Source organism: Syngnathus scovelli, unplaced genomic scaffold, assembly GCF_024217435.2.
Source record: "Syngnathus scovelli strain Florida unplaced genomic scaffold, RoL_Ssco_1.2 HiC_scaffold_245, whole genome shotgun sequence".
NCBI lineage: Eukaryota > Metazoa > Chordata > Actinopteri > Syngnathiformes > Syngnathidae > Syngnathus > Syngnathus scovelli.
This window is the reverse complement of record NW_026061339.1, coordinates 1-10,000: the sequence shown is the minus strand read 5'-3', so window position 1 is coordinate 10,000 and position 10,000 is coordinate 1.

Genomic DNA, 10,000 nt, shown 5'->3' with positions numbered 1-10,000 from the left:
GGGCTTTGTTTACCGAGGCGGCCGGTACCTCCGTCTGCCTTGGATGGACCGCATCCGCAGATTTTCGTCCGGCCTTAGCTTAAGGAGACGGCCGTTGCCTCCGATCCTCCGGGCTAGAGCCGGGTGAGGTCGTCTCGAACCACGTGCCTGAAGGCCGCCTCGCGCCGGATTCGGCCCCGCTCATTCGTCGGAGTGACCGCCCGACGCGGGCATCGCTAGATTAGCCGTGGCCCCGATCCTTCCCCATCGACAGCCTTTCGCCCCCTTCGCTCCGGCCTCTGAGGCGGCCGGTACCCCTTTCTTGGATGAGACAGAACCCTTGACGGGCCGTTCGCAGATTTTTGCCCGGCCTGTGTTTAAGGAGGCGGCCGGTACCTCCCTCCTTGGATGACCAACAACCCTTGACCGGCCATTCGCAGATTTTTGCCCGGCCTGTGTTTAAGGAGGCGGCCGGTACCTCCCTCCTTGGATGACCTTCTACCCTTGACGGGCCATTCGCAGATTTTTGCCCGGCCTGTGTTTAAGGAGGCGGCCGGTACCTCCCTCCTTGGATGACCTTCTACCCTTGACGGGCCATTCGCAGATTTTTGCCCGGCCTGTGTTTAAGGAGGCGGCCGGTACCTCCCTCCTTGGATGACCTTCTACCCTTGACGGGCCATTCGCAGATTTTTGCCCGGCCTGTGTTTAAGGAGGCGGCCGGTACCTCCCTCCTTGGATGACCTTCTACCCTTGACGGGCCATTCGCAGATTTTTGCCCGGCCTGTGTTTAAGGAGGCGGCCGGTACCTCCCTCCTTGGATGACCCACTACCCTTGACGGGCCCATTCGCAGATTTTTGCCCGGCCTGTGTTTAGGGAGGCGACCGGTCCTCCGTAGCTTGATCGGATTTCCCTTCCGGCCTGTGTTTAAGGAGGCGGCCGGTCCTCCGTAGCTTGATCGGATTTCCCTTCCAGCCTGTGTTTAAGGAGGCGGCTGGTCCTCCCCGGTCGGTTGCCAAGCGACCGGGACCCGCAAGTGGGCAGGAACCGTCCACCCAACGCCGGCGAGCCGGGGCCGGTGGGGGCCCTACCAAGGCGGGTCTAACTTCAGGCGGTGCAAACGGGGGAGGGGGGTAAGGACGGCTGCCGGGAGCAGACAGCCGTCCCCGGGAGGGGGTAGTAGCTTCGCGGCGGCCGCCGGGAGCAGACGGCCGTCCGCGCATTCTGCCAATGCCTGTAGGACTTTGAATATTTCACAGCCGTGCTGTGGCACTTAGAAAGTTTTTCAGAGACGTGGCACTTAGAAAGTTTTTTCAGAGATGTGGCACTTAGAAAGTTTTTCAGAGATGTGGCACTTAGAAAGTTTTTGAGAGATGTGGCACTTAGAAATTTTTTGAGAGATGTGGCACTTTGAAAATTTTTGAGAAATGTGGCACTTAGAAAATTTTCTCTCTCTCTCTGGAAGTGCCGTGCCTTCTTCAGTTCTGCTATCCGAGCAGGGGACGCTTGCTGGCGGCCGTTACCAGCGCTCGGACCAGGCCCAATTGATTTGCATGGAAAACAATTGCGTCCCCCATGCTCGTTCTGACTATATTTTGCGAAAGGGGGGTAAAGTGATGAGTACACTAAGTGGGGGGACCAACCCATGTACTCTAGAAAAAGTACATGGGTTGACAAAAGACCAGTTCGTACTGCACCCCTGGTACCCAAACCCCTGGTACCTTTAGGCACTTAGAAAAATTTCGCCCAAATTTGGAGGTCGCTCCAGGGGAAGAGGCCGAATTTTCGCCTATTACGGCCGACCGCGGGAACCAGCCGAGGCGGACGCTTTTCGGCGCAAGAGCCGTTGGCACTTAGAAAATATTCGCTAAACTTCAAAGGACCTCCAGGGGAAGAGGCCGAATTGTCACTTTTTCTGGCCGACATCGGGAACCAGCCGAGTCGGACTCTTTACGGCGGAGCAGCCGTTGGCACTTAGAAAATATTCGCCAAACTCGGCCGGACTTCCAGGGGAAGAGGCCGAATTGTCACTTGTTCTGCCCGACATCGGGAACCAGCCGAGTCGGACACTTTAAGGCGGAGCAGCCGTTGGCACTTAGAAAATATTCGCCAAACTTGAACGGACCTCCAGGGGAAGAGGCCGAATTTTCACCTGTTCTGGCCGACATCGGGAACCAGCCGAGTCGGACTCTTTAAGGCGGAGCAGCCGTTGGCACTTAGAAAATATTCGTTAAACTTGAAAGGACCTCCAGGGGAAGAGGCCGAATTGTCACTTGTTCTGGCCGACATCGGGAACCAGCCGAGTCGGACGCTTTAAGGCGGAGCAGCCGTTGGCACTTAGAAAATATTCGTTAAACTTGAAAAGACCTCCAGGGGAAGAGGCCGAATTGTCACTTGTTCTGGCCGACATCGGGAACCAGCCGAGTCGGGCCCTTTAAGGCTGAGCAGCCGTTGGCACTTAGGAAATATTTGCCTTAACTCGGCCGGACTTCCAGGGGAAGAGGCCGGATTTTCACTTGTTCTGGCCGACATCGGGAACCAGCCGAGTCGGACGCTTTAAGGCGGAGCAGCCGTTGGCACTTAGAAAATATTCCCCAAACTTGAACGGACCTCCAGGGGAAGAGGCCGAATTTTCACTTGTTCTGGCCGACATCGGGAACCAGCCGAGTCGGACTCTTTACGGCGGAACAGCCGTTGGCACTTGGGAAATATTCGCCGAACTCGGCCGGACTTCCAGGGGAAGAGGCCAATTTTTCACTTGTTCTGGACGACATCGGGAACCAGCCGAGTCGGACCCTTTACGGCGGAACAGCCGTTGGCACTTAGGAAATATTTGCCTTAACTCGGCCGGACTTCCAGGGGAAGAGGCCGGATTTTCACTTGTTCTGGCCGACATCGGGAACCAGCCCAGTCGGACTCTTTACGGCGGAGCAGCCGTTGGCACTTAGGAACTATTCGCCGAACTCGGCCGGACTTCCAGGGGAAGAGGCCGATTTTTCACTTGTTCTGGCCGACATCGGGAACCAGCCGAGTCGGACCCTTTACGGCGGAACAGCCGTTGGCACTTAGGAAATATTTGCCTTAACTCGGCCGGACTTCCAGGGGAAGAGGCCGGATTTTCACTTGTTCTGGCCGACATCGGGAACCAGCCGAGTCGGACCCTTTACGGCGGAACAGCCGTTGGCACTTGGGAAATATTTGCCTTAACTCGGCCGGACTTCCAGGGGAAGAGGCCGGATTTTCACTTGTTCTGGCCGACATCGGGAACCAGCCGAGTCGGACACTTTACGGCTGAGCAGCCGTTGGCACTTAGGAAATATTTGCCTTAACTCGGCCGGACTTCCAGGGGAAGAGGCCGGATTTTCACTTGTTCTGGCCGACATCGGGAACCAGCCGAGTCGGACACTTTAAGGCTGAGCAGCCGTTGGCACTTAGGAAATATTTGCCTTAACTCGGCCGGACTTCCAGGGGAAGAGGCCGGATTTTCACTTGTTCTGGCCGACATCGGGAACCAGCCGAGTCGGACACTTTAAGGCTGAGCAGCCGTTGGCACTTAGGAAATATTTGCCTTAACTCGGCCGGACTTCCAGGGGAAGAGGCCGGATTTTCACTTGTTCTGGCCGACATCGGGAACCAGCCGAGTCGGACACTTTAAGGCTGAGCAGCCGTTGGCACTTAGGAAATATTTGCCTTAACTCGGCCGGACTTCCAGGGGAAGAGGCCGATTTTTCACTTGTTCTGGCCGACATCGGGAACCAGCCGAGTCGGACGCTTTACGGCGGAGCAGCCGTTGGCACTTAGGAAATATTCGTTAATCTTGAACGGACCTCCAGGGGAAGAGGCCGAATTTTCACTTGTTCTGGCCGACATCGGGAACCAGCCGAGTCGGACGCTTTACGGCGGAGCAGCCGTTGGCACTTAGGAAATATTCGTTAATCTTGAACGGACCTCCAGGGGAAGAGGCCGAATTTTCACTTGTTCTGGCCGACATCGGGAACCAGCCGAGTCGGACACTTTACGGCGGAGCAGCCGTTGGCACTTAGGAAATATTCGCCAAAATGTTCCGGACCTCCAGGGGAAGAGGCCAAATTTTCACTTGTTCTGGCCGACCGGGTGAACCGGCCGAGGCGGACACTTTACGGCGGAGCAGCCGTTGGCACTTAGGAAATATTCGCCAAAATGTTCCGGACCTCCAGGGGAAGAGGCCGAATTTTCACTTGTTCTGGCCGACCAAGGGAACCAGCCGAGGCGGACACTTTACGGCGGAGCAGCCGTTGGCACTTAGAAATTATTCAGACTTCCATAAACACACATCGGCCTTTTGCCGTCACTGCCCGGGATGGGCACCGTGGTAGCTCGGACAGTTCGTGTGACAGCTTCCGCTGGCACTTAGACAATTTTTAAAATGAAAATAAACAGTTCTGCACATACGTGCCGACTATATTTTGCGAAAGGGGGGTAAAGTGATGAGTACACTAAGTGGGGGGACCAAGTACATAAAGCCCACCCCTGGTACCTCAGAGAGGCCGAATTGACACATTTTGTGTCCGACCGCGGGAACCAGCCGAGGCGGACGCTTTTCGGCGCAAGAGCCGTTGGCACTTAGAAAATATTCGTTAATCTTGAACGGACCTCCAGGGGAAGAGGCCGAATTTTCACTTGTTCTGGCCGACATCAGGAACCAGCCCAGGCGGACGCTTTTCGGCGCAAGAGCCGTTGGCACTTAGAAGATATTCGTTAATCTTGAACGGACCTCCAGGGGAAGAGGCCGAATGTTCACTTGTTCTGGCCGACATCGGGAACCAGCCGAGTCGGACGCTTTACGGCGGAGCAGCCGTTGGCACTTAGAAAATATTCGTTAATCTTGAACGGACCTCCAGGGGAAGAGGCCGAATTTTCACTTGTTCTGGCCGACATCGGGAACCAGCCGAGTCGGACGCTTTACGGCGGAGCAGCCGTTGGCACTTTGAAAATATTCGTTAAACTTCAACTGACCTCCAGGGGAAGAGGCCGAGTTTCCACTTGTTCTGGCCGACATCGGGAACCAGCCGAGTCGGACACCTTACGGCGGAAGAGCCGATGGCACTTAGAAAATATTCGTTAAACTTGAACGGACCTCCAGGGGAAGAGGCCGAATTTTCGCTTGTTCAGGCCGACCGGAGGAACCGGCCGAGTCGGACACCTTACGGCGGAAGAGCCGATGGCACTTAGAAAATATTCGTTAAACTTGACAGGACCTCCAGGGGAAGAGGCCGAATTTTCGCTCGTTCAGGCCGACCGGAGGAACCGGCCGAGACGGACACCTTACGGCGGAAGAGCCGATGGCACTTAGAAAATATTCGTTAAACTTGACAGGACCTCCAGGGGAAGAGGCCGAATTTTCGCTCGTTCGGGCCGACCGGAGGAACCGGCCGGGTCGGACACCTTACGGCGGAAGAGCCGTTCGCACTTAGAAAATATTCGTTAAACTTGACAGGACCTCCAGGGGAAGAGGCCGAATTTTCGCTTGTTCAGGCCGACCGGAGGAACCGGCCGAGTCGGACACCTTACGGCGGAAGAGCCGATGGCACTTAGAAAATATTCGTTAAACTTGACAGGACCTCCAGGGGAAGAGGCCGAATTTTCGCTCGTTCAGGCCGACCGGAGGAACCGGCCGAGTCGGACACCTTACGGCGGAAGAGCCGATGGCACTTAGAAAATATTCGTTAAACTTGACAGGACCTCCAGGGGAAGAGGCCGAATTTTCGCTCGTTCAGGCCGACCGGAGGAACCGGCCGAGTCGGACACCTTACGGCGGAAGAGCCGATGGCACTTAGAAAATATTCGTTAAACTTGACAGGACCTCCAGGGGAAGAGGCCGAATTTTCGCTCGTTCAGGCCGACCGGAGGAACCGGCCGAGTCGGACACCTTACGGCGGAAGAGCCGATGGCACTTAGAAAATATTCGTTAAACTTGACAGGACCTCCAGGGGAAGAGGCCGAATTTTCGCTCGTTCAGGCCGACCGGAGGAACCGGCCGAGTCGGACACATTACGGCGGAAGAGCCGATGGCACTTAGAAAATATTCGCAGAAGTTGGCCGGACTTCCAGAGCGAGAGGCCGAATTGTCACATTATTTGGCCGACTAGGGGAACCGGCCGAGTCGGACACCTTACGGCGGAAGAGCCGATGGCACTTAGAAAATATTCGTTAAACTTGACAGGACCTCCAGGGGAAGAGGCCGAATTTTCGCTCGTTCAGGCCGACCGGAGGAACCAGCCGGGTCGGACACGTTACGGCGGAAGAGCCGTTCGCACTTAGAAAATATTCGTTAAACTTCACAGGACCTCCAGGGGAAGAGGCCGAATTTTCGCTCGTTCGGGCCGACCGGAGGAACCGGCCGGGTCGGACACGTTACGGCGCAACAGCCGTTGGCACTTTGAAAATATTCGCCAAAATGTTCCGGACCTCCAGGGGAAGAGGCCGAATTTTCGCTCGTTCGGGCCGACCGGAGGAACCAGCCGGGTCGGACACGTTACGGCGCAACAGCCGTTCGCACTTAGAAAATATTCGCCAAAGTCGTCCGGACCTCCAGGGGAAGAGGCCGAATTTTCGCTCGTTCGGGCCGACCGGAGGAACCAGCCGGGTCGGACACGTTACGGCGATACAGCCGTTGGCACTTTGAAAATATTCGCCAAAATGTTCCGGACCTCCAGGGGAAGAGGCCGAATTTTCGCTCGTTCGGGCCGACCGAAGGAACCAGCCGGGTAGGACACTTTACGGCGGAACGGCCGTTGGCACTTTGAAAATATTCGCCAAAATGTTCCGGACCTCCAGGGGAAGAGGCCGAATTTTCGCTCGTTCGGGCCGACCGGAGGAACCGGCCGGGTCGGACACGTTACGGCGCAACAGCCGTTGGCACTTTGAAAATATTCGCCAAAATGTTCCGGACCTCCAGGGGAAGAGGCCGAATTTTCGCTCGTTCGGGCCGACCGGAGGAACCAGCCGGGTCGGACACGTTACGGCGGAACAGCCGTTGGCACTTTGAAAATATTCGCCAAATGTTCCGGACCTCCAGGGGAAGAGGCCGAATTTTCGCTCGTTCGGGCCGACCGGGAGAACCAGCCGAGGCGGACACTTTACGGCGGTTGAGCCGTTGGCACTTAGAAATTATTCAGACTTCCATCAAACACACATCGGCCTTTTGCCGTCACTGCCCGGGATGGGCACCGTGGTAGCTCGGACAGTTCGTGTGACAGCTTCCGCTGGCACTTAGAAAATTTTTAAAATGAAAATAAACAGTTCTGCACATACGTGCCGACTATATTTTGCGAAAGGGGGGTAAAGTGATGAGTACACTAACTGGGGGGACCAAGTACATAAAGCCTACCCCTGGTACCTCAGAGAGGCCGAATTTTCGAATTCTGAGGCCGAGCTGGGGAACCAGACGAGGCGGACACTTTTCCGAGCGAGAGCCGATGGCACTTAGAAAATTTTCGGCTAAGTCGGCAGGACTTCCAGAGCGAGAGGCCGAATATTCGTCATCTGTGGCCGACCGGGGAACCAGCGAAGGCGGATAGGCGGTCACGGAGGTCCCGCCGGCTGGTCCGCGGGCCAATTTGGGTCCCGTAATTTAGCGGTCGCGGTCCGGAATCCACGCCGAGGGGGGAACCAGCGGAGGCGGATAGGCGGTCACGGAGGTCCCGCCGGCTGGTCCGCGGGCCAATTGGGGTCCCGTAAGTTAGCGGTCGCGGCCCGGAATTCGCGCCGGCCGGGGAACCAGCGCAGGCGGATAGGCGGTCACGGAGGTCCCGCCGGCTGGTCCGCGGGCCAATCGGGGTCCCGTAAGTTAGCGGTCGCGGCCCGGAATTCGCGCCGGCCGGGGAACCAGCGCAGGCGGATAGGCGGTCACGGAGGTCCCGCCGGCTGGTCCGCGGGCCAATCGGGGTCCCGTAAGTTAGCGGTCGCGGCCCGGAATTCGCGCCGGCCGGGGAACCAGCGCAGGCGGATAGGCGGTCACGGAGGTCCCGCCGGCTGGTCCGCGGGCCAATCGGGGTCCCGTAAGTTAGCGGTCGCGGCCCGGAATTCGCGCCGGCCCGCAGCCACCGCCAGGCGGATAGGCTGTCACGGAGGTCCCGCCGGCCGGTCCGCGGGGGGAACTGCGCCCTCTGGCGGACACGCCATTGTAAATGAATGGGGTTTGGCACTTAGTGCATTTTTCGCCGAAGCCGACGAGCGCTCCGGGCGAGGAGGCCGGATTCTCGCCATCCGTGGCCCGGCCGGGGAACCGGCCAAGGCGGATAGGCGGTCACGGGGGTCCCGCCGGCTGGTCCGCGGGCCAATTGGGGTCCCGTAAGTTAGCGGTCGCGGCCCGGAATCCGCGCCGGCCAGCAGCCACCGGGAGGCGGGTAGGCTGTCACGGAGGTCCCGCCGGCTGGTCCGCGGGCCATTTAGGGTCCCGTAGGTGAGCGGTCGCGGCCCGGAATCCAGGCCGGCCAGGAGGCACCGCCAGGCGGATAGGCGGTCACGGAGGTCCCGCCAGCTGGTCCGCGGGCCATTTATGGTCCCGTAAGTTAGCGGTCGCGGCCCGGAATCCACGCCGGCCAGGAGGCACCGGCAGGCGGATGGGCTTTCACGGAGGTCCCGCCAGCTGGTCCGCGGGCCAATTAGGGTCCCGTAAGTTAGCGGTCGCGGCCCGGAATCCGCGCCGGCCAGCAGCCACCGCCAGGCGGGTAGGCTGTCACGGAGGTCCCGCCAGCTGGTCCGCGGGCCAATTAGGGTCCCGTAAGTTAGCGGTCGCGGCCCGGAATCCGCGCCGGCCAGCAGCCACCGCCAGGCGGGTAGGCTGTCACGGAGGTCCCGCCGGCCGGTCCGCGGGCCAATCAGGGTCCCGTAAGTGAGCGGTCGCGGCCCGGAATGCACGCCGGCCAGGAGGCACCGCCAGGCGGATAGGCGGTCACGGAGGTCCCGGCGGCCGGTCCGCTGGCCAATTACCTCCAGCCGAGCGGATATGAACTTTATTAGCACCTTCTACGAGATGGCGGAGCCTTATTCGACAACCAGCACCTCGGCTTAGCATTTTCCACGGCCCGCTGATCTTCCAGAAGACGTCCAGCCGGTTTCCTCCTCACATTTTAAGCCGGCCGAGGCTTCCGGCACCCCGGCTAAGCTTTCTCCACGGCCCGCTGAGCTTCCAGAAGACCTCCAGCCGGTTCTCCCGGTGCTTTCCTCCTCACGTTTTAAGCCGGCCGAGGCTTCCGGCACCCCGGCTGAGCTTTTTCCCACGTCCCGCTGAGTTTCCAGGGGACCTCCGGCCGGTTCTCCGCGCGCTTTCCTCCTCACTTTTAAGCCGGCCGAGGCTCCCGGCACCCCGGCCAAGCGTTTCCCACGGCCCGCTGAGCTTCCAGGGGACCTCCGGCCGGTTCTCCGCGCGCCCCCCTCCTAACTCGACGCCCGAGGAGGCTCCCGGCACCCCGGCTAAGCGATTTGAACGGCCCGCTGATCTCCCGGAGGTCGCAACGGGGAATTGCCTCCCTCTCGCGGACACGGCGCGTAAATGCACCGCCTCTCGCACTTGGCGCACACTCACTGGCATCGCTACGCCTCCCGTGGCACTTTAAGCGACCGGGACCACCGCGAGCGCGGGCGATGACTAAGAGGCTCCCCGGCCGGCCTCGCGGAGCTCCGACGCTCCCCCGCCGGACTTCCGGCGGCCGGCCGGAGCCTCGGCACGGCTGCCGCACTCCCTAATAACACCCCGCGGACCCCCGCGAGCCGAACGCTCGCTGCCGCGGGCGACCCCTGCCAAGGCGGACGCGTGACGGCGCGGGAGCCCTCGGCACTATATCACGGTCACGTATGTAGTCAAATCGTGTAAAATCACCGTTAGTTTATTCATAATATAGGTAATAATTAAATAAATATTAACATCGCGTATATTATTAATAAACACATGTATGTATTTATTTAATAATTAAATAAATATTAACATCGCGTATAATCATGCGCAATACTTCGTGGCCGACCGGGGAACCGGCGAAGGCG